This window comes from Ochotona curzoniae, unplaced genomic scaffold (genome assembly GCF_017591425.1).
Source record: "Ochotona curzoniae isolate NIBS_2020 unplaced genomic scaffold, NIBS_Ocur_1.0 contig_4792, whole genome shotgun sequence".
In the NCBI taxonomy this organism is placed as follows: Eukaryota; Metazoa; Chordata; class Mammalia; order Lagomorpha; family Ochotonidae; genus Ochotona; species Ochotona curzoniae.
Genome location: NW_024466389.1, coordinates 7,750,256 through 7,776,222, shown reverse-complemented (window position 1 = coordinate 7,776,222; position 25,967 = coordinate 7,750,256).

Sequence of the window (25,967 nt, the reverse complement as noted above, 5' to 3'; positions counted from 1 at the left end):
CATCCTGAATGACTTCCTCCCTGTGGACCGGGAGTTCGGGAAACCAAACAGACTTGTAGGTGCAATCTGCTCAGCGTTAGAAAGTTGGGGATCGAACGGGGAAAAAATTCTGATGGGAAGAAAAGGGACTATAAACACGTGTCATTTTATTCATGCTGGGCCCACCACTATGTTGGCTACTTTTTTTTAATGTTAGAAATCCAAATGGTTACAATTATAATTTAACGATCTGACAAGACAGCTGGCTGCAGACCTGTGAAAAGCAATTATTTTGACATTGATTACTTTCCACGTAGCAGCAGAGTATTGTAATTGTAGTTTGCTGGAAGCTATTGCAACCTTCCAAAACGTGCTCCCTATTTGGCTAGAATTAATTAATGGGTGTCGGCAAGGGAGGAGAGGATGACACTGGCATGCAAGCTTAACATACAAATTAATTGACATGAAAGAAATTAATATGTTTAATTTGAATGTTATTAATTTGCCAAACAGAGAGAAACAGGCACGAGGTTTAGAGAGCTCGGGTGTTAGCATCAGCTGCAGGGATGGCACCCGGTTACCGTGGTAACTGCCTCATTAGGCTGCCAGGGGAAGCCAGCGCATCACATGGGGTTGAGGAGCGGTGGGCAGAGGATTGCAGACATCAAACGGGGAAATCAGAAATAGCAACCAAAACCAAGTGGTACTTTGAGGAAGGGACTCGGAAAACAGTGTTTATCTGCAGGTGACCCGGGCTCCAGCCTGCAGCCAGGAAAGGCAGGTTTGAAACCCAGCAAGGCATCCTCTGGACCAGGTAGTTGCCGTGGGAGGAGCAGGTTCACAGCACGAGATTAAGGTGTTTTCCACATGCCCTGATGCTCATGCTGGCCTCTGCCTCCCTGCCTTTGCATCTGCTGCTCCTTCCTCCTGGAGTGCCCTGCCCTTCCCTGCCATGCCTGCCGTAAGCCCCAGCAGGGACATGAGCCCTATGCTTCTCACCTGGCTGTCCCATCATGAACTCCACAGCAATTCACTCATCCCCCACAAGCACCTGTTACACCATCATGTCACTGGGACTCCAGTGTCTTCTCCTTCCTGGATTACGAGCTCCCAGGGAGCAAGGCTGTGTTGTTCCCTTTCCAATTGCAATGACCTAACTAGCTCCCTGGGCATCTCTAAGAAGGTTGCTAGGAAGGCAGAGTCTCAGGTCTCACCCCAAACTTACAGCATCAGAATCTGAAAGGTAAGATTCCGAGGGCCCTGGCTTAGCAGCTAAAGTCCTCACCCTGCACGCGCCAAGATCCCATATGGTCACTGGTTCTAATCCCAGTCACCCTGCTTCCCATCCAGCTCCCTGCTTGTGGCCTGGGAAAGCAATCAAGGACAGTCCAAAGCCTTGAGACCCTACACCCGGCTTCGGATCAGCTCAGCTCCAGCTGATGCTGTCACTTGGGGAGTAAGTCATCAGACAGAAGCTCTTCTTCTCTTCTCTGTATATCTGACTTTGCAATGAAAATACTTTAAAAAAAAAAATAAAGATGTCTAGAAGATTCTAGATTTGTGTTCACATTGAAAGTGAGAACAGGGCCTAGTGGCATGGCCTAGCGGCTTAAGTCCTTGCCTTGAACGCGCCCAGATCCCATATGGGCGTTGGTTCTAATCCCAGTGGCCCCGCTTCCCTTCCAGCTCCCTGCCTGTGGCCTTGGAAAGCAGTCGAGGATGGCTCAAGGCTTTGGGACCCTGTAACCCATGTGGGAGGCCTGGAAGAAGTTCCTGGATCCTGGCTTCGGATCAGCATAGCATCGGCCGTTGCGCTCATTGGGGAGTGAATCATCAGACAGAAGATCTTCCTTTCTGTCTCTCCTTCTCTCTGTATATATGACTTTCCAATAAATAAATAAATCTTTAAAAAAAAAAAAGAAAGTGAGACCACACTGTTTTGCACCACTGGTTCTCTAAAGCAGGACATGTGATAAACGTTCTTTTGAATTCATTAATTTTTAATTCATTCATTTATTCATTTGAAATACAAAGTTACAGAGGCAAGATGGGGTGGTCTTCTGTCGCTTTATTTTACAAATGGTCTCAACAGCCAGGGCTGGACCAGGCAGCAGCCAGGATCCAGGAGCTTCGTCCAGGTCTCCCACATGGGTGCAGCAGCCCAGACATTGGGGCATCTGCTGCTGCTTTCCCAGGCACATTGCAGGGAGCTGGATCCCAGGTGGAACAGCCAGGACAGGGACCTGTGCCCACATGAAATGCCAGTGTCACGGGCAGCAGCTTACCCACTCAGTCAATGTTTTTAAAGGAAGCTTTCTCTCTACCCAAACTTTTCACCCATCTCAGGTGAAAGAGGTAGGTCAAGGAAAACAACAATTAAATCATGCATGAGTAAAGAGAAACAGGCTGGCTGTCCACACGTGGTGCAGATAAACATAGGCACCAAAGTTCCCATTGTAGAAGCTTAAAATTCTTGCTGATACCCCATAACTTCAAAGCATTCAACCATTCTGTCTCAATTTTGTTGTTGATAAAGTAGGAATAAAAGTTCATCGCCAGATGCTTTCCCAAGCATCTCCCGGGTGTCTCCCAGCATGGCCAGTGCCCAGGAGTCATCAATGAATCCTTGGTGCTGGCCAATGGCAGCGTTTTCTAACTTCCACACACGGCCTGAAGTCCTTCGACCTCGATGGAATACAGATTCTGATTTAGTGACCTTGCGGAGGACCCCAGAATTCTACACTTCAGCTGCCAGGAGGTGCTGAAGCTACTGTTGACCCTCAAGATAGGACGCTGTGGCTAAGGCAGGAAGGCACAAGGTAAAGGAGTTTTCAAATCTTCAACAGCTCTGAATGCCTTCCCCTGTAGGCCCTGGCTCATCTGACACCTGACGGAGAAGAGGTGGTCATCTTCAGAGGAACACTGAGACTCTGGTGACAGATGTAGCGTCAGATAAACATCCCTGGCTGTCTCAGCCTTCTCTAATGGGATTCCAAGAGTGTCTTCCCCCATGGACCAACCTGTCCCCACCCCTGCAGCTTGTTCTGCTTGGAACTCAAGAAGAAACCAAGACAAAAGGTAGCGAAAGGATGATATGGTGCTCCAACCGATGTTAACCCTAAAACAAAACGTGCTTGTTCTGCCCTAACCTTCCTTTAATGGACCACAGATCACCAACATCTTAAAGGATGTGTCCTAAGCAGCTCCATCCTTCTGTGATAACCTGACCTTCAACGTCAGGTGCGTAATGTAATTGTTGGGAGGAGGCTCAGGTCGGTCACTGGTTTTACTGGTTGGGAATAGAGCCTGGGCATCACTGTCTTTTAGGCATTCCCTAACTTTTCCAAATGTATGGCCAAAGTTTAGTACACTGAGTATGAAGAGTTCGACACCTTCTCCTAGGTTTATCCCACACGTTTACTGCCAAACTCTGGTAGCCTGGGTTCGAATTTCCTTTGAGCTCCATGCTTCTAGAACTTGGGTTCAGTAGCACATACTCTGCTCACCAGCAGTAGAGATCTCTCCACTCGTCTGCCCCTGCCAACTGACCACAGTCACCAAGAAACAGATGGAACATGTCCGTGATTGAATCTGTTAAATGTCGTGATATCATTTTCAGAAAAAAAAAGAAAACTGTTTTTATCTGCTTCCTCTTAGTCCAAGTGCATGAATACAGGTGATCATTCCAACAGTACTGATATTTTGAAGGATTTTTATATTAAGAATCTATCCCATGAGGCTACCCAACCTCATGGCCGTCATTTTAAATGGATCCAGAACCCGAGACAATGACCACAATTTCCTTCCAAGCTATTGCCTGCTGGGTGGCCTCCAACTCATCACTACCAATGAACAAGGATGCCCGAGTTCTTCTGCATCGAGTCTTTCTGGGCAGTGCACCTGCAGGGTCTTGCTGGTAGCATCATCTACATCATCATCTACAGGCCCACTGCACCTGCTTTTTCTTCTCTATTTTCTAATGAGACGAGCTTAAGCAAAATTTCCTTTGTTGTTTCTCACTCAGTGGGGTGCTCCCCACACTTGGGTGGAACAAGGCTTTGCTGCAGGGAGTTTGGGAATCCCTGTTCTGTCAGTTAGAGGCTTAAAACATCCTTCAGCCATCAGGACAACTCAAAGGACTCTTCCCTCTAGTAGATGGAGATCCCCTGAACTCTCCCCACTGGCTTCTATCTTGATTTCTCAGACTCTGATCAAGGTCCCTTGGTGGAAAATCTCAGTAATGAAGAAATATTGTGGATTAAGCCACTGTCTGCAATGCCTCCCATAGGAACGCCATTCAGAGGCCCAACCTCTCTACTTCCAATCCAGCTTCCTGCTAATGTGCCTAGGAGAGCAACAGATGGTGGGCAAAGTGCTTGAGTCCCTGCCATCCACAAGGAAACCTGGAGAGAGCTCTTGGCTCCTGGCTTTGGCCTAACCCAGCCCTGGGCAACCACTTGATTAGTAAACCTGTGATGGAAAAATCAGTTCCTCTCTGTAACTTCGCCTTTCAAATCCATGAAAGACAAAGGAGGAGCAGGAGGAGGCGTCATCTTACAAAGTCAGCCTCACACTCAGGATCAGCTGCGGTCCCCACCCACTCACACCAAGTGTAAACTCATCCTCTCACTCACCAACCTCCTCACTCGAAGGCACCAGGATACTACAGTGTGCAAAGGGGTTCAAATCCAGACCAAGTGCCTACCCTACTACCCCACACACGTGAGCAAGTACAACACACACACACACACAAAGCACACACACAAGCACACATATGATATCAAAGCAAATAAAAGATCCTGCCACTACTGGGTCCTCACCTCTCAACCCCCACCACTTATCTTGTAAGAAAATCTGGGAAATCTTACTATTGTGCACTGATACCACCCAGTTAACCATTTGGAAGACGAGAGGTTGTGCTTAGGAGCAGCTCCATCCTGGAAGCTGGAAAGGAGACAGTCCCGTGTTCCCATCGTCAGAGGACCAGGCCACTCAAGCCTTGGGTCTCCAAACACTACATTACAGAAACACCACATCCTTTGACATTGGAGAGCCACTCATCGGGTTTTGTTTTGGTTTGTTTTGCTTTAGATAAACAAAAGCTCTCCCACACTGGGGGCTTTTCAAGGCTTGACCCTAAGATAGGTAAAAGGTTTCTTAATCAAGACTGCTGTCATTCTATGTGTCCTAACTGCAGCCTGGGGGGTTAACATTTATACAAAGCCTAAAGTGGATTTGCAAAGGTGAAGTTATCCAAAAAAAAGAGAGAGAGATCTCAAACCATTCAGACTTATATATAACCATCCTGCCTGGATCTACGGATTCAATGAACCGGAAGCAAAGGCAAATGTCCCCTAGAATGAATAGGCCATTGAGCACACACACACACACACACACACACACACACACACACACACACCGAGCAAAGAATCCTGCCACTACTGAGTCCTCACACCCAGTCCCTCGAGGAAGTTCATGACCATTCTCCTCATTTACTCCAATGTGAGTAGCCTGGCTACTAGACTGACCTTCCTTCTTCTCACCCGACACAGAACAGATGGCACCTGAGAAGACTTCACAAGTCTTAACCATTTATTCACATCCCATTTCTAGATGGCAACCAATCCAGTCTAAAACACTGCAAAGAGTAGCTGGACCCTCCTGCCCGGGCCAGTGAGAATCCATAAAGAGCCAGGGGTGAGTGTCCAGGACCTCAAGACACCACACTCGGGGCAGCTGATACCCCACAGCTAACCTGTATGAAGAGCACATTGCCAGCTCAGCAGCCCATTCAGGTACAGGGCTCAGAGGCACAATCCTCACGGCTGTGTAGTGGATGTGGCAGCTGGACATACTGCAGGATGAAGCTGTCCTGGTCAGTGGTCACAGCAGAGGAAAGGGGATCAGAGAAGAGCAGTATGTCCAGATGCTCAGAGAGACAATAGCTGGATAATGAGTAAAGGAGGAATGGCCAGGAGAAAAGTGACCATGAGCAAGCATCGTGGGGTCACAGTTACACCGCTGGTTAGGACACCTGCACCCCATTTGCGAGTGCCTGCATTGAGTCTCTGTGGTGCTTCCCATCCAGCTTCCTGCTAGGACATGCCTTGGGAGATGCTGAGTGATGACTGAAGTGCTTCGATCCGTGCCACACACAGGGGAGACAGGTGGAGCTCTGGGCTCCTGGCTCTTCCTGGTCCAGTCCAGGGATTTGGGGTGAGAAGCCAACAGACAGAAATGTTACTCCCACACTCACTCTCTCCTTTTCAAGGAGCACTAAACGCCCTAACTCAGCCCTGACGTGCCCTGATTGGCAGCTGAAGCCCAGGAGGCACGGCGAGTCCTTCCTCTGTGTTCCCAACAGACCCTGATACTCCGGATGCCACAGTCTGTCACCGGTTTGGACACTGAGTATGTCTGTGCTTCTGTCAGTTCTGAGTAACGACTGGCTTTGCCTACTCACCCGTGAACCTGCTGCTGCTTGCATCTCAGTGCCATGTTCTCAACAGATACAGGACAGGGCAGACGTCTCAGAAAAACGAGGCAATGGTCATCAGAGCACTGCAGTCATCAGACCCCAAAGTCTGCTGGTCCAGCAGAGTAGCCACCTGCTGTTTTCCAAGTCCAGCAATGCATTCCTCCTCTCTGCGGTGGTCCTGCCACACACACTCTACTCTACTAGGCTCAGAAATGAGAAACAGGCCCATGATCCCAGCCAGGTCAGAACCCCTTCAACCTGGGTTATGTCAGAATCCCTCTCTCTGTGAGGACTCCTAGGGACCACGCAGGGCCTTCACCATGGAGAACCTCCCTGGGGGAGTGGACAGGGTGGAACGGCATAGAACTGACAGCTGATAGGAAACCAAGGCTTGATGACATTGTTGAGCCAATAATTACAGCCATGCCTGAAACCCACTCAGGGTCTCCAGGGACATTTATTTGCATGACCTAATAACTTTACTTTTTCTGCTTTTGGCATGTTGAGCTACACTTGCAATAAATAGATTCCTCAATAACAAACTCAGAGGAGTAATTCACTCAGCTGACTCTGGAGGACCACAAAACAATGCAAATCCCAATTAGTTTCCTGTAACTATGGCTACGGGCCAGCCAATCAGATACTGAACTCAAGCCAAACCAGCAGGAGTAACACTGCCCCAGCACTCAGGAGCACCAGGTACTGACACTGCCCCAGCACTCAGGAGCTCCAGGTGCTCACACTGTAGCTTCCACGTTGGGAATAAGTGACACCACACACCACAACAAGCCAGGTGCGGCTGACTCGGCACGTGTCCTGCCCCGCTTGGTCACAGAGCCAAGCTGTGTTACATAAGCAACGGGTGCAGAGAACAGCACAGTAGTCCAGTCTAACCACTGGATTGTCTTTAGAGACACTTTTCCTTTTGAAACAAAGCACAGAGGAGCAGGCCAACATTACGAAAACATCATTATCAAAACACGGGAGCAGGGCAGTTACTCCAAGAAACGGGCTAGATGCTGTTTTCTCAAGCATTCAATTTAAAGTCATATTAAAACACACAATTTCTGATCCGTAAGTTTACAAGCAAGAATTTTTTGACCTTCGTGTGTCAGTACTACTTAACTCTTCACAGGAGAAAGCCAAAATGCTACATAGTTGCAATCCTCCCCAGATATGGAGTTAGGGCTGTTACTATTACTTCTACAGCATGTCTCAAAAGAAAAAGGATCACCTTTGGAGATAAATAAACACACACACTTTCTCTCTCTCTCTGATTTTATTCTGTTTGTCAGTAAAGTTTGCCTGGTAGCAAACATCTTCCTGCCCCGATGTCAGCTCATTCACGTTAGAGCCAAGGTTATCAAAACAAACTTCCCACTGCAGCTCAGCACTTAGAGAAACAGAAAACAGAATCCGATGGAGAGGGGGCTAATGCCAGACAGTCACAGAGTACGCTGGAAAACATCTCCATCGTCCTTCATGGGAACTGGACAACCCAGACGCGCGGCCACAGTTTCTGGTTTTAGTATGATGAAAAGAGGAACCGAGAACGCAGAGAGCAAAGAATTGCCCACAACACCCTTCTCCCAGCTCCAGGCAGCACAGCATGGAGAAAGACGCTTTCAGCCTGGAGGATGAAATACTAAGCCCAGGACCAGACTCACCATGGGTAGGACTCAATGCCAGGCATGGCCCACGCCTGCAGCATCCAGGCCAGTGCCCACAGACTGAGCCTGCAGTACCCCGTTAGCCAAGTAACCAGGGACTGCCTCCACCACTTCTGCAACCTCAGGAACTGCTGTGTGGAGGAAGATCCAACCCAACAGGGAGTGGAACACGAAAGTCAGCACAGGACTGCGTGCTATAGAACAAAAAGCTACACAGCGGCCTTAGAAACAGGAGAGCCAAGCACCTGCCATTCCTGCCATTCCATTGACAATGACACCTGCCATTCCCTCTTCACACCAACCCTGGGCCAAGACTGACTCTGCCCAGCAGGAGACACCCAGCTGTCCCCATTCACAGACAGTTACCTAGGGGAGAACCCTGTGGCCCTCCCAGGCCCTGGCCTCAGTCTGTGCAGCTGTTGGTTACCACAACACCACACTGCCCCCCAGAGAAAGAGCCCAGCCCATGCTGTACCTTCCTCCAGCCCAGGCCCTTGCAGCAAGTGCCAGCTTGGGACCCCAAGCTACAAGTCTAGAAGAGCAGCTATTCCTGGCAGCTCTGGAACTCATCCCCACAGAACCAACATCTTCCCATAGCCTCGGGAAGAAGTGGTCCATTCTGGGCAGCTTAGCTGGCACAGGTCCTAAGAAAACAGGAGAACAACCCCTTTCCTCATCCCAGAAACAGCCAGGCAGCTCAGCCTTGCCTGAAACCCTCTGCCGACCAAGGACCCTAGGAAGCCGCAGGGCCGCTCCGCTCACCCTGCCACATCTCCAAAGCCGTGGTGCAGTCCTTTGTAAAGGGCTGAGCAGATGCTCAGGCTCAGCACCAGGAAGCAGCTGCACAGAGCTCCCAACAGATTAGCCACTGCAGACCCCATAACTTGCCCAAGTCTCCCTCAGACACTGACAAGTGCCTTCTCTGGGCATTCTGGTGTGCCCTAGCTCCCATGTGGCCCTGAGACCTGACAGACACCCCACTCTGCTACCAAGAACACTGTGCCACACGCCCATCTTGGCTCACAGGGCCGCCCCACTACAACTGACAGGTACCCTGTACCCACAGGTGAGTACCCTACACTTCGGGGAGCTGCACCTTCTCGTGGTGCAACCCCATCACCCATGCAGCCTAGGATGCTGAGACACCTGCAGATACCGCCAGCGCTGATAGCTGAGCAATCCATACAGACACAAACCTGCCCGCCGAGATCCAGATCCAACGTAGTCTTTCCAGCCAACAAGCCGGCACAGCGGAAAACCTTTTACTGCACATGCCAGTCTATCAAAGCAGAAGTAACCGATCCATCAGGGGCACGAAGTCCACACAGGGACAAAGAAACAGGACAAAACCGGGAACTCGATGCCCCCCGATAAAACAGAATCACACTCCAGCAGGAGCCCTGAAGAAACGGAATCGACATGTTTCAAGAAAAAGGATTGAAAATAAGGATGTTAAGAAAATACAATATTAACCACAGTTGAAAGATAATGCATAACACAAACGAGGAATTTAGCAGAGCAAGGGATCATTAAAAGAACACATCAAAAATCTTCAAGCTAAAGAATTTCCTAAGTTAAAAAGGGAGTAATTGACAGCCTCAGGAACAAAAGCAGAAAAAAAAAACAGAAAAAAGAAACATTCTCTGGGCTTCAAGACATGGTCTTTTAAAGCAGTACAACCAAATAAAAAGACCAAAAAGAATGAAGAAAACCTTTAAGACTTACGTGACACTACACAGCAAGCAAATGTCTGCATCGTGGGTGCTATAGAAGAGAGAGGAGCCCTTTCAAAACAACCACTTCAGGACTGACATGGTGGCAGAGCCTAACTTGGCCTATACCATACGGTGGCCAGTTCGACTGTAGCTATTTCATTTGCAAACTACACCTGTGTGAGAGACCCAGAAGAAACTCCTGGCTTTTGGTTCTTGGCTCCTGGCTTCTGATCACTTTAGCTGCCGCCAACTGCAGCTTCCTGGGGAGTGAATCAGCAGATGGATGAATTTCTCTCTCTCTCTCTCCCTCTCTCTCTCTCTCCCTTTCCTTCTCCCCCGTGTTGCTCTACCTGCCAAATAAAAATGAAGACATCTTTCAAAATAATCTCTTCGCTACTTTGTAAATAATTTATTAATCTTGTGGAAGATATGGACGTTCTAGTCCAGGAAGCGGCCAAAGCCCCTGAGAAATTCAACTAAGAAAGATACACGTGGAGACCAGCAGAGGGCAGCAGGGCAGAGCTGTCCTTCGGCAGAAAGGACCAAGCAGCAGTGCGAAGGAAACCCTCCCTGCTGGAAAGGCTGCTGGGGGAGGGAGGCGGGGTTCCTGCATCCCAGCAGCAGGTTGATGAGGATGGACCAGAAAACACACGGAAGAGGATGGGAAAAAAAACTGAAGACTCCTAATTCCGGTTTGCTTTACACTTCATGCCAAACTTGTTTAACAAGGACTATACCCCTGATGGTCTTTTTTTTAATGTTTGAATTGTGTTTTGTTTATTTCAGAGAAACAGGCAGGCAGACTCCCAGAGCGTCCTTCTGCTGGCTCATTCCGAGCCAGAGCTGCGAGTTCAACTCCAGCGCCCTGACTCAGGATGCAAACATGGCAATGGAGAGGCTAGGCACCCACTGCTGTATCACTTCATTCCTTCTTATTCATTTGAGATATTGGAGTCATATTCATTCCTTAAAATGAGTTAGAAATAATTTGATTCTATTTTCTGGGGGAAAAAAAGGACACACTATTTTTTTTTCTACAAATGCTTAGTAGAATGTACCAATTTATTTAGGCCTATAGTTATCTCAGGGGGAGGGGGAACTTTTTTAAAAATGAATTTCTTAAAGACACGAGAGGCTAGTCCAATGATTTTCTTTCATGCCAGTTTCCAACATGAATGAAATCTAGAGCTACCCTGGGATCCAGCGAATCCACTTACAGGATGTATCCAAAGGAAGCGGGTTTGTTAGAGAAAACCTCTGTCCTGCCACATACATTGCAACACCAACCACAACAGCGAAGACCGGGGTTCCTCCAAGCATCTCTAAGAATGTGCAGCCCTGGCCAGCCACTCAACAGCACCGATGCACTTGTCCCAAGAAGAAAGCGGGGCCCAGCAAGACCGATCCTGCGTGACCATCCTCATTACGTGGAGTGAATGAGTTAATACGTTGGGAGTGATTCCTGCTGGCCCAGACACCCAAGGGACAAGGAATGGACAGAGGCTGGCCGCTGTCAGGCAATGAACACAATGTGGCTGTTGGGTCGGGAGCACTTCCCGGAGAACAGCAACGTCCCTGTGGTTAACAGGTATCAAAACAGCTACATTTCCCAGGTGTGGCTTGGGAAAGCAGTAGAAGATGGCCCAGAGCCTTGGGACCCTGCACCCAAGTGGAGGACTTGGAAGAGGCTCCTGGCTTTGGATCAGCTCAGCTCCAACCGTTGTGGTCACTTGGGGAGTGAATCATCGGACGGAAGATCTTGCTCTCTGTCTCTCTTCCTCTCTGTGTATCTGACTTTTCAATGAAAATCAATAAACCTTAAAAAAAAAAAAACAGCAACAGAGGAAGATTTGGAATATTCTCACTGCAAAAAAGAGAAATGTTTGTTACTATAATTTTATTATTACAAAGGTTCAGAAATGAGCAATATATCAGTGTGTCCCACAAACACAGTAATTTTTTAACAAATTGTAAAGGCCAGTGGACTGCTCAGCTGAGTTACATCCTGAAATAATCCGAGGAAAGAGCCTCTCTCCTCACCCCTTCTCTAGGTGGAATATATCAGAGACCTGCCTAAAAACACGTGTCAAAGTGCTGGTGCTGTGGCAAAGCGTGTTAGGTCATCACCCGTGATGTTGCTTCCTGTATAGGAGTTCCAGCCTCCCAGTCCAGCTCTGGTTGTTGTGATAATTTGGAGTCTGAACCAGTAGATGGAAGATTTCTCTCTGACTCTCTATCTCTTTCTCTCTTTCCCTGTATGTGTGGTGTTACTCTGTCCTTTAAACAAATAGATCTTTTAAAATACATATACATGGAGTAATGCATGTGTCTGTTTAAGTGTGTGGTGGGGGAGGTAATGGAAGGGACAATATAGAGACCTTTGACCCCAGTCCCCTCTGCAGGTGGAATTTTGTTTCTATGAACACAATCTGAGGAAACTCATAAAAACTGGATTTATCTGCTTCAAACAGCCTTGTCACAAACCTCACAGGAGATAATTTCACCTGTTTGATAAGATCAGCACTCCTCCTGCCGTAAATATTGTAAGCATAGCCCGGATGTCTGTTTACAAGAAACCTTGGCGAGTACCCAGCGCGGCAGTTCTCGTGCTGGTTGGACCCACTTGTCTCCCGTATCGGAGCGTCTAGGTCCAAGGCCTTCACCTGCTTCCCACCCCAGCCTCCTGCTGATGAGAGCCCTGGGAGACAGGTGAGGGCTCTGGTGGTGAGGAACCTGCCTCTCCCCATGGGACACCTGGACTGGGTTCCTGGCACCCAGGCGTCTGGACGGTGACCCAGCAAACGGAAGGCCTCTCCCTTCCTCTGTGTGTCTCATCAATCGATCCATCAATATTTTGACTGTTGCAAATATAGTATCAAATGGACTTGAAGCAGGCTCAAATGTAGAAAAAAGAATTGATGCCTATTTTAGAAAGGTTTTGGCTAATCAGCCACAATCAACTGACAGATAAGGAAATAAATCCGATCTAAATGATCATTAAGAAGAGGGGGAGGAAATGTTTCTTAGGAAAATGGGTGTCAGAAGTACAGCCAGGCTCGATCCAGCAACAAATAAGGTTGGAGAGAAGCAGAGGGAGGGAAGCAGAGGTCAACAGAGTCCTTAAAGGTTTGTGATGTGTGGTTCTTTTCTTAACGATTTATTTATTTTTGTTGGAAAGACAGATTTACAGAGTGAAGAAGCAGAGAGAAACATCTTCCATCCACTAATTTACTCGCTAAGTGGCCGCAACAGCCAGAGCTGAGCTGATCCGAAGCCAGGAGACAAGAGCTTCTTCCAGGTCTCCCACATGAGTGCAGGGTCCCAAGGCTTTGGGCTATTCTCAGTTTTCCTCCCAGAACACAGCAGGGAACTAGACTGGAAGTGGGGCAGCAGGGACAAAGAACCAGAACCAATATGGGATGCTGGTGCTTGAGGGAGGAGGATTAGCCGGCTGAGCAGTCACACTAGCCCCTGTAGTGTTTTGATAGCAATGTACACTCACCTTCCCTTGCCTGCCTTGTAACCCTCCTTGTCTATTTTGGACAAAGTCCCTGGAGAGTAGGAACTTTGGCCTGCAGAAGGAGTGCAGTTCCGTTAGGGGGCAGGCTTCTCATCTCAGCCTCCCTTCCCCATTACAGTTCTGGTCAGTCTCCACCCAGCTGTCACTGACCACTGGTGCACACTGGGAAGTCACAGCTGTACCATAACGGGCAGCTTCCAGGAGCACCTGTCTCCTCTCTGTCAGATGTCCCTGCACTGTAGGTCACTTGGGTCAACAAACCAACAACCAATAGAAATCCTAGGGCAGAAGCCAACTAGCCCAGAAGAGCTTTTTGCCGCTTTTGCCAGCATCCAGGACTGCATCGATCACACTACTGCACACATTCAAGGGAGGGCAGCAGAAAAGAAAACCAACCACAAAACCTCTCCCCGTGGAGGCTGCTGTCAGCGACAAGTCAGAAGCCACGACATGGATGAGAACTCTGCCCTGGTGTCCTTGTCTGCCAAATGAAAGGAGTATGGCGGTCAGGGAGATATGTCCATGGGTCAGTGAGTTCGTTTGCAGACAGATCCTGGTGCACCTGTTTCAACAACCATCAGCCATTCTTGTGTCAGTCAAGTTCCTGACCGCTGCCCGTGGTCAGGCATCCACAGCTCAGCAACAACAGGTGGCAGCCACAGACTCAGGAGGAACGGCTCTGATTGAAGATAAACCACACATTGCTCAAGCTTGGAAAGTGAAAGCAGAAAACAGAGTCCTCCGGGATGCTGGATGTCGCTGTCCTGCAGCGATGGACGTGGTGCACGGAGCCGATAATAACACGCCTGGACTACTGACTGATGATCAATAGCCGAAGTGTATTAGTGGCAACAGACTTTATACACTGAGGGTTCTATAGAATTAGGGTGGAGGTATTGAGCTCATCAACAAACCCATCAACTGTTTCTATGCTTTTGTTTGGAAGTCCTTTTGTCTTGTATATTCCACCAAGTGTTCTCACACACATACTTTCCACTCAACTCTTCTTATACCAATGACATCCCATCAGGTATACCAAAGGTAGCCATCCGGTTGTTCTCATGCAAAGGATATCCAATCAGTCACACAAAAGGCACCCATTCAGTTGTTTATCATACAAATATTGTCCAATCAACTGTAATCCTGTGCTCGCTGACCTTCTAGGGTCACAAAGTCCTCCTACAGCTGGAGAAGTTGCATGTGGCATGTTCACCCTTCTGCCAGGTTAGGAAGAGAGTCAGGGCCTGCTGGAAGACCCCTGGTGGCTCCCCCTGGGCTCTTTGCCAAGCTTAGCTCACTGCTAAGGGATGCCCGGGGGTATGCCACTTTCCCCACTTCAGGCTTATGACAAACAGGCTAAGAGTTCGTGGAGAAGAGAAAGCGCAGGTGTCTGGAATATAGCAAGTGCTTAGTTGCTGTGCCACTCTCGTGGGAGGTGCTCCTGGCTTCACCCTGACACAGACCTGGTCATTATGGGTGCACCAGCTGGTGCAGGATGCCTCTCTCTGCCTCTCTGTGACTCTACTTTTCAAGGAACAATTAAAGGGGGGTGGGTAGGTGCAGACTTGAGGAAGCGTTTTCCAAGCAATCCTGATTACAAGGAGCAAAGCCCTCCTGTGGACGCAGGCAGGTGAAGAGCAGCATTTGCCATGGGAGACGGGAGCGAGGGCGAAAGGTACCCCGGCACTCTCCCCTGCCATCGGCCAAACACACCGAGAGAACACGGCAGAGAGGCGGATCTGTTGCTGCCAACATTGCTTACTGCCCAGAGGGAGAAGGAGAAAGCACCTTCCACTGCCTCCACCAGATCAGACCGACAGGAAACAGACCAGCCAGGCCGCCAGCTCGACCTGGAGAGCTGTAAAGAAACCAGGTACCCAGACAAACCTGACAGAGGAATCTGTTCCAACACTCTGTCCAAGCTGGTGAAAAAGACATTTTTATCCAGGTGAACTGCCACCCCCTCAAATTCACCCTGAAGATAAAATCCCAAACACACACATAAAAACCACCAGCTTTTGGCCTGGTGCAGTAGCTTAGTGGCTGAAGTCCTCGCCCTGCATGTGCCAAGATCCCATGTGGTTGCTGGTTCATGTCCCAGCTGCTCCACCTCCCATCCAGTTCCCTGCTTGTGGCCTGGGAAAGCAGTCAAGGATGGCCCAGAGCCTTGGGACCATCTACCCATGTGGGAGACCTGGAAGAGCCTCCCTTCTGGCTCCTGGCTTCAGATCAGCTCAGCTGCAGCCATTGTAGCCAGCTGGGGAGTAAACCAGTGGACAGAAGTGATGGCTGCCCAGGGCACTGGAGACAAGGGGCTGGTCTGCTCCAGACCCGGCATGTCTCCCAGGCTTCAGCCTGGAACAGAAGGGGACACAGGAGCCAGTTACGTCACCGACCTGGCGGGATTCCAGTTGACCAATGGCACACCTGAATGGGCACTCCTTACATAGTTGGGGCACAGACAGCCCCTCTGCCTGCCCACGTGTCTAGAGGGGTATAAACTCCTCCACACGTATCTCAGTTGCCCTTTTCGCCTCCCTCTTCCTTCCCCTCTGCGCGAAGGGGGCCCAGGAGCGGATTTTCCAATAAAGCTTCCATCTCAACTCTGAACAACTTGCCGATATTATTCCACCAGCGGGCGGGCGGTCGGTGGCCACCATCTAACAAGAAGATCTTCCTCTCTGTCTCTCTTTCTCTCTGCAATTCTGCCTTTCCAGTGAAAACAAATCTTTAAAACCCAGCAACTTTATTTGTTAATACAGAGTGGCACAAGGACAACCCTCAGCTTCTCTGTTCACTGTGTGAAGCTTCAGTTTGGGTGAATTTTGCACACGATGCATACCCAGCAGCCTGCCAGCTCAGAGAAGCTCGTGAGGGATAAAGGCCCGGGAGCCAAACATCAGGACCAGCGGTGGGAGCCTCTAAAAGGCAGTTAGGAAAGTCCCATGTGAGCCTCTGCGATCCTGGAAATTCCCGAGGCATTCATGGCGGGTGGGAGACCGCCTGCAAACAGCCCCAAACAACAACACTTTGGGGGTCAGGAAGCTCATTACAGAGGTGCAGTATTTCAGTTGGTCATTCCTCAACTTTCCCCACCTGTAAAATGGGCATAATATTTGTCTTTCTGGGGTTTACATGGGTCCAATTCATGAAAATGCTTTATAGGCCTCTGACTCCGACACTCCTGGCAGAATTCTGTTCTCACATCTGCACACACGAGGAACATTCTCTTGGCATTTTCCCCAGTACGAGACGGAAAATGTGCACGGTTTTTATTAAGTACAGCAACAATTCATCTCCAAGCTTCAAATTGTGCTTCTGACTTAACACTGGGCTTTGGCAACACTTCCTGCACCGAGAGAGAGGAGCGAGGAAGCCCCAGGCCTGCACCTTACAAACCGAGATGCGCTTTCTCTAGCTCGCTTGGAAACGCAGCCCACCTGGCATCAAGCTTCTTAAAGAGACAGGGATGTTCAGGATGCATGCAGTCCTTCCTTTCTAGGCCAAGGATGCCCCAGGGACTCTTACCACCAGCAGGTGCTTCAGGGAGGCCTTGCGTTCTGGGGGTGGTAGACAGATCCCCAGAACCAGGAAATCAGCGGGTTTGGACTTGAATTCCTAATGCACTGGTCGGCAGCGCTGGCGCTTGTGTCCGCTGCTTCCCTTCTTGAACCCAGTTCAAGGAGAAGAATCCCACCCACTTGCCAAGATTATACAATGGCAGGGAGACCATGCACTGAGTTTTACACGTTGACGACAGGGACCAAACAGAACGTCATCATAGCAACGCCCAAGAGGGCGCAGGAAAGGTGAGACTCTCCCAGGAGTCTTAATATTAAAATCCAACAGATAGGATCCTTCGGGTCCTCTTCATCTTCCGTTTGAAGCCAAAAGAAGGAAAAAAGGGAGAGAAAAGTCTGAAGACTCCAAACTGGACCTTGCTCTGTTGGCACACTCGCAGCATTGCCCACCACCCAGCAGGGAAAAGAACTATCCTCAAATGTTTCCTCAAAGGTTGGGCGTTCTATCTTCGAACAACATTACAATGTGGACTTCGCTGCAATCACAGAGTAACTTGAACGATGTATGAAACAGAGAGAGGGAGACAGCGAGAAAGAGATTATAGTAAAATCAATATTAGTCTGTGAAACGGTGAAGAGTGGAGGCAATAAAAAATCTTTCACAAGCCAAGAGAATCAGACCTCTTTGTAAAATGGTAGTAAATGACGTGAGTTTCATTACCAGGTAAATTGCTGGAATGTTCCTACCACGGAGGCTGCTTCTCCCTCCAATCAGAGCCTGCATCTCAGCCTCACCAGTGGGGCCGGTTGGATGGGGGCCACAACCTTCGGGCCACGTTGTCTTCCACGTGGACTCCTGAGGTCACAATTAAAGCAGGACTTGCCACCGCTGCCCTCCCAGGCTTCCTTGAGATGCTGTATCCTGGTCCTGCCAACAAGGCTATTTGTACACACAAATAGCTGAATTTCCCATCATTTTCACATGCTATAAAATCTTCTTCTTTTGATTTCTCCCCAGCCCCCAACCTTTTGTACTTGGAAAAACCATCCTTGGCTTACAAGAAAGGAAGGCAGTGAGTCGGACGTGGCCTGCAGGCAGCTGTCAGCAGACACTTGCCTCCTGCAGTGGCCCATGCTCAGCCCCTCACAGGGGCATCCAAGGCCAAGGGTGCAGGCTTCTCCTGCCCAGGCCTTGTCCTTCACTGTCATTTTGACAGGGGCCTCTCAAGTGCTTAGAAGTGATATTTCCCTGGTCTGGGTGACCTTCAGGTTTCTCTGAAACACACCACTCCTGGCTGACCCTGCTGGATCGCAAAATCCCACAGGGAGCTGAACAAGTGCAGCAAAAAGACCATCCCACACCAAGCCTTCCTCCCACCCAATGCTACTGCCTCCTTGTGGGGCTGTGCAAATGAGCCTACGGTAGGATGACAGGGCGGAAAGTCATCATGCGAGTCACATAGAAAACTACAACAGCTAGTATCAAAGACAGTCGCTACTTGGTACCCACAGGGCACAGGTTTCAACCCCGCAGTGTGATTCCCCTTTGTATAAATAACACATTCATCCCACAGGAAAGTACTTCAGAAGTTCACAATCATGGAATTCTTAAGTGGATAAGATCATTGTGCTGCAAAACAAATTTGAAATCATGCAACTAGAGGGCTCTTCAAAAACTTCCTGGAAATGCAAATGACAAAAATATTATGATCAGACGCAAAAAAAAAAGTTCTTAACTCCATTTTTCCATGGACATCTGGAGTACCTTCAGCTGGCCAATACATATCCTCTCGCATACTTTCAATCATGTCTAGATGACACGTAACACATAATGCCTTCCAACAGTTGCTAATTGTATTGTTGAGGGTATAATGGCAAGACACTAATCTTGTGCATGTTTAGTAGGGTTGTGAATTGTTCCCCATGTGGCCCATGGTTGGTTGAATCCAAGGATCTGGGGAAATGACTGTTGTGGTGAGGCCGGCTATGCTGGCAAGAACCTACACATCCAGAGGTATCGCCATGGTGAGTGGGGGTTTCCAGGAAGTTTGGTAAACCTGGAGTCCTTGCTCTCTGGAAAAAACTTTCCAGAACGTCAGCTTCCATTTCCACCAAGACAATGCAGGAGTCAGCACTATTTCAACTGCATTTGGCATCACAAAGACACAGTACCAGGTTCCCAGGCTGCTTCTCCCTGAAGCTTGTCTTTTTCTGAGTTGCTCATGAGTTCTTTAGTCTGGGAGCCAGAAGCCATCACAATCATCTGGCAAAGACATGGTACTCAGCCACTACAATCCTGTGTGGCCGAGGGAAATACACATGGCAAGCAGAAGACCTCTGGGGTGCTGGGCTGGGTTTGTGTATTTCTTGCTCTTTTCTTTCCATTGAAAAGCTTCCCATTCTGCCTGATGCAGCTTGCAACAACAGCTCCTGCATGAACGCTTAGACCTGAGTCCAACTTGGCTCCTGTTGGAAAACTCCTGCATATTTGAAAATATTGGCTGAGCATCCGTAACTCCAAAATCTGAAACCAAGAGAACTCCACAAGTAGAAAATTCCCACTTTGTTCCAGGCACTATGTTCTTTAAAATATTCTATAAAAATTCCTTGTAGCTATAACGTGTTCGGCGAGACATCAATGGATTCTGTGATCAGAGTTGGAGTCATCCCCAAGATGGAGGATGATTCCTGGTGAAATTCCAAATAAAATAAGGTGTTGTCCATTGCCTGCAGCCATACCCATACTCCGAGCCCTGTTGATTTAGACAGAATAGACATGCATGTGTGGCCTGTGGCTTGGGAGTTTCACAGTCCAAGGGCAGAGCCCCAGCCTCCACTCAGCAATGTGAAGGGCTTCAGGGCTGCATCACAATATAGCAGAGAACACCATGTGGTGAGACAGATCCAGGTGCCTGCTGGGGTCTCTCTTCCTCTTCATATAAACACATTGGTGCCATTGAGCGTGGTCATCATTGCATCTTCACTAAACCTCCATCACTTCCCAACATTGAACCACCAAGGGCAGCTGACATATGGCTTTATTAATTACATTTCTGATATGGGAGCTTTGAGAGGGACAAGTTCCAATCCTTGCACACAATCCTCCTTCAATTTTTATTATGTCGCTGCATTCCTCAAACAAAAAAAAAATGCAGCACAAATTCAACCCTTCCCTCTGACATGCCCAAAATTCTACAGTCAGATCCTTGTAAACAAGCCCTTCGCCTTCTGTGAACATCTGGCAGGTGGCTCATCTACATAAACATCTGGCAGGTGTTAAGACACGAACTGTTCTTCCTTGTGAATTACAGGACATCTCACCTTGCTTCTCGTGCACCCAGTGAACAACAGTGGCCTCCCTGAGTCACCGTGAGGAGTGAGGACATCCCACCTACCTCCCCCAAAAGCAGGCACACTCCGCCCATCTCCAAACATCCCCAAAGGGGTAGCACCCACCCCGGTGACAGCTGCTGCTAAAGGAACAGATGTGACATCAACATCATGTTGTGAACACTGGTCAGTTTCCATCCTGCTTGCTCTCTGCCAGGAAACAGTGAGGCACCCTAGATGGATTAACTCATTGACTCTTTGCGACCATCCTATGGGGTTAAGCTTTCTTGTCACTGACTAATGTCCGAAATGAAATGTTCTGAGAGTTTCAATCATGCTCCCGGAGTCACACAGCTCACAGCAGAACAGGGATCAGACACAGGCAGTCTGGGTCCAGAGACTAAGCTCACACCCCGACCCGTCCCACCTCCCCGGAAGGAGTCTGAATTTTACAGCATGTCAACTAAGAGGCTGCCCAGGGCCACGAAGCTTTTCTTGGGGCAGCGAGAGGTGTTCTGTGAAGGAAGAAATGACTGTCCAGAGGAATCTTTGGGGAGAAACACAGGCAGGAGGCAGTGATTCTTATCCTCAGACCATACCTTGGGACAGCCAGGTGAGGACCCAGGGAGAGAACATCCTAAATAGCCAGCCGCTACAAGAGCCCTATGGTGAGCACAAGCGTGGTATGGCAGAGAAATGGAAAGATCTAGAACTGGGATGCAGTGATCAAGGCTGAGAGTGAGGTGATGACTCCTGCATGACAAGCAGCAGCCCCACTAAGTGATGCTGTCTAAACTAGGGGTGGGCACTTAGATTCACGTGGTGCCAATTGCATCCTAGGACTCCGAGGGCTTGTCTCAGATCCTCCCAAGGAAAGTGATACAGATCTGGCTCCTTGGGCTAGAGCTTACACAACAGGGAAAGAGGAAAGAAGCTGAGCTGCAGGTCAACGGAGGAGGAGGAGAGATAAAAGATAGAGAAGGGACACGGGGGAAAAGAGAACAGGAAGTATTTCTCCAGCCATGGTTATCACAGTATGTGGTGGTGGAGGGCAGATTGTATTCGTGTTCCTTAAGATGTATTTTCTTTATTTGGAAGACAGAGTTACGTAGATGTAGAGAAAGAGAGCCTCCATCCGCAGCTTGCTCTTCAAATGGCTACAACAGCTAGGTCTGGGTCAAGACAAAGTCAGGAGCCTGGAACTCCATCGGGGTCTCCCACAAGGACGGGGCCCAGCCAGTTGGGTCAACTTCCAGTGCTTCTTAAGCACATTAGCAAGGAGCCAGGACTTGAACCTGTGTTCATGTGGGATTCCAGTGTCACCGAGAGTGGCTCAATCCACTACACCACAACATCAAACCCAAGAGTTACACTCTAAGAATGGTCATTGGCACACAGATGTTCTACTCTGGCCATGCAATATCTACCTCACCCTGGGGAACAGGGCTTTTCTCGTGAAAGCCCTGGGAATCTGTTTTCATTGTTGTCTACTCTGATGATGATGTCCAGCAGGCTGATATCAGAGCCTACCTTTTCAGGCATCATGAGGATGCCTCACACACACTGACCGTGAAGTAGCGGTCCCAGCCCTGCTCATCCAAGAACACAACAAAGCCCAGCATAGCAGCTGCAAGCTGAAGCATGAGGCAGGTGGTGTGGAGAGGCTGTTCTTACCTTCAAAGGGTGGACGGGCTCAGACCTACAGCTGATAAGCCAGAAAAGATCTCTCACACAAGTGTTCCTCCCCAACTTCATTCTACCAGTACCTAATGCTGCTCAGAAATTAAAATGGTTGTGTTAGGATGTCAGCATTGTTAGAGTCTTGGGTGTCAGGAACCCTTCTTCCTGGGGGAAAAAAATTGAAGCCCAGAAGATGATACATGACTGGCAACCCAACACAAGCAGAGGCAGCCAGGGCAGAGGGCAGCAGACGGGACTCCAGGATGACGTGTCAGTAAGCATGGTGCTAACATTACAATGTGCACCGGGAAGATTTACAACTGACACCTCAACCCCATGCAAGCATATGTCTAAGCAAAACATAATTTGCAGTCGACTTTTTAAATTATGATTTGGATAAACATTTGGATGAAACTGATGTAACAGAGATGTGCATGTTCCTGTTGTTCTTGCGTGCTTGGAGCACGGCCTTGAGCTGCAGTGCTACCCAGAGGCCAACAGAGGAAGGGAGAAGGCAAGGTTCTGCACAGCACACGCCCTGCTCTGCGCTGTGCACACAGGGCTACCCTTCCGCTGTGACGCCCAGTCCTTTGCCCAGGAGTCACCCAGTGTAGACTGTGAGCTCCTCCAGGGTAGCAAGCGCGATCCCTGCCTTGGGCACCCTCGCCCTCCAAGCCCATCGCAGATGGACAGTCAATGCCCACAGAAGGAGCAGCTGTGTCAGACGCAGCAGGCAGTCAGGAGCCGGACACCTGCACTGGATTCTTGGCATTGCCACTTCATTGCTGTGTGCGCTTCGACAGGCAGCTTGCCCTCTCTGTGCTCTCACCTTCTCCAGCTGCCAGAATGAAGATGCAGTCTACCTCCACAGGTCGCTGTGGGGAGGAACTGAGTTCTCACGCCCATGGGATGGTTTGGATACAGTTTGCCCTCCCTAAAACTCAAAGTCAGTCTTGGTTCTCAGTGTCACCCCACTAGTAGGAGGTGATTGGGTCTCGCAAGATAAGCGAGATATGCAGAGACCGGATTTGTGACCGCTGGACGCTGGACAGAGTTCCTCCCCTCTGCCTGCATCCTGTCTCTCCAAGGATACATTTTCAATCTCCAGAACCACGAATCATTCTTCTTTGTAACTCGTCCAGCTGCAAGTCTTTTTTTTTTTTTTTTTTTTTAAGCAACAGGGAATGGAGTTAGAGCTACTATTAAAACAACAATGAAAGCAGAAAGTAACAATCGTTGGAGGAGTTGTGGAGAACCTGTGCACTCTTGGTGGGAGTTTCAAATGATGCAGCCACCACAGCAAACAGTAGATAGAATTACCCCATGATTCAGCTGTTTCCCTTGAGGATGTCACAGAGCTACGTGGCTGCTCACTTTCACAGCAGCATCATTTGTAATAGCTCATGTGAAGCAACCCGAGTGCCCATCAACAGGTGAATATGTAAGAGAATTGGACTCTTATTCAGCCTCGAAAAGGAGAGAGGAATACACTACAACAAGGGTGCATCTAGAGCACCTTGTGCCGGTCACCCAAAGACAAAGGTCGGTGCCATCCACTTGTAAACAGTCTCAAACTATGAATGTCAGAGGAACAGGAAATGGTGGCCGCCAGGGGACAGGGGCAGGGAAAACGGGGAGGCATTGTGTGATGAGTACAGTTTCATCATTAAGATAACAAGAGTCATGGATACGGATGGCAGTGATGGTTGCACATTATTAACACATTTACTGCCTCTGCACTGTGCATGGAAAGTGGCTAAGATGATAAATTTTATTATGTCTACCTTCACATGATGTAAAAATGGGGGGATATATGTGAACCTCGTTATCCAACCATCTCAGACCATATTCTTGTCACCATCTTCATCTAGATCTTCCAAGAAGGCATATCTTTAAGGTAACCATAGTATCAATGATCTCATGAGTGCATATAATCCTCCCTCTACTTGCTTGAGGTCAAGAATATCAAGTCAGGTTTCCCCTGAGCCCCCTTATAGTGTTTTATCTCCAGGAATCACCCCGGGTCGGTTGATATCTGAACAAATGAATGAATAAATTTCCCTCTCCTAAAAATCTCAGCAAGTTCTGTTTTAATAGAGTGGTGCTGGAGCTTCATGACCAAGCAGTTACCACAGCCAATTCCCCTGGTCCCCTGTTCATGAAACACTGAACATTCTGCGAACACATTCTTTTTTGCTAGAACAAAAGGGTGACAAGAAGTTGTGCAGAAGCAAAGGGTACTAATGCATGCGTAATGGCTCACTCCAGGAGACTGCACAGGAAGCTATTTTTATTCTCGGATGCATTTAGGAACAGGAGGCTCTTGCATGATCAACTCAAGTTTCAGCTCAGCGAATGAACATTAAACATACGATCCGGAGCAGCATGAGTGCGCCTTTCACAGGAAGTGAGGGAGGCCACACATCCAGTAAGCTTGGGCAGAACTAGAAGTTTAATGTATCATTTAAATTTAGCATCAGATGAAAGACTCCTACAGACTAAACGGTGTGAAGCTCTCCTGCGATGGATGAAGCAGTGGAGGACAAGATGCAAGTTGCTGGACCAAAAGCAGGAGGACCATCGTGGATGGAATCAAGACTCAACCCCTGCATTCCCGACCCTGGTGTAGCATCTTTCCCTTACCTCCTGTGGAGTTAGAGTTAAAACTTGTTATCAGAGCATGTCCTGTAAACTGCTCATTTGCAAAGCAAGTAGAACCCACACTTCACTTGTCTATGATGAAATTCCAAACAAAATTAATTCCAAATAAAAAGGTAGGTGTTGGTACTTCTGTGTCCATGAACTTCAGCCCAAGCTGGATGTTGCTACTGATTCAGAAACCAATGTGATGGAATCTCAGCTCACAGATCTGCAGAGTGTTGACTGTAAACCCCGTGGGAATGGGGAGGGGAAGAGGGGGCATGACCTTTTCCTATTTTAGTACAAAACATAGACTTCGTTTTGCAGATTATAAGAGGCAGTGATCAGACAGTATGGCATTGGCATAAAAGCACACATAGACTAAGGAACAGAAGAGCAAGTCCAAAAGTAAACCTAAATACACATGTTCACATAACTCTGAACAAGCAGACCAGAAAACACAACGAAGGAATTCTGTTTTCCTCAACCACTGTATGAGAAAACAATCACGCATTCACATGCAAAAGAGAGGAACTGAACTCTAATTTTATTTGCAAATCAATTACAAGTGTTTCAAAACCCTAATCATAAGACCTAAAAATGAAAAATCCCCAGAAGAACTCGCACAAGAAAAGCTCCTTGACATTAGCTTTGGCGATGATGTTTGGAATATCAAGCCAAAAACTCACACAAGCTAAGCAAAAATAGACATGTGGGGACTGTAGCAAACTAAGAAATCTTTTGCAAAGGGCTCACCATCACAGGGAGTGAGCCTAGCCTCCAGTCACAGACAGCCAAGAGCTGAGGCCCTTGGTGTGGTACCTTGGCCAGCACCACATGAGCATGGAGACAGCTCCTTCTGCAGGTGGGTCAACTCCGGCTGACCCTTTCATTGCAACCTGCAAAGACCCCCGAAGCAACAGTGTCCACTGTCCCAACCTACAGAACCCATGAAACGACGAACATTTGTCATCTAATCCATGATGTTTGTGGTCATGTTTAAGGCAGTACCAGAGAACACAGGCATGGACAGGTTGAGCATTTTCTCAAGGTCACTTTGCTGGCTGTTGGCTACACTGAGTTGAAACCCTGAGCATATATCTCCTAAACCTTAGCTGGAAAAACCACAGAGTTCAAATCTCAAGCTGCTTTCCAGACAGATAGGTGGATGCAGGCATTAGTTTCTGGGAGATGCTTGAATGTGCCCGTGCCTTGTTTGTTCAGGGTCTGTAACAGCCGATCCCCAAGTTCTCCCATCGCCATGGTGACTGAGCAGTCACACCCATGATGGAAGAGCCAAGCCCGTTGCTCCCCTTCCTGGCCTTGCCTAAAGTTCAACCCATCAGCCATCTGCTTGCCTGCTCTGAACATACCCTAGCTCTTCGGTAATATATACTCATAGTATCACCAGAGAGGATTTTTCAGTATTTCTCC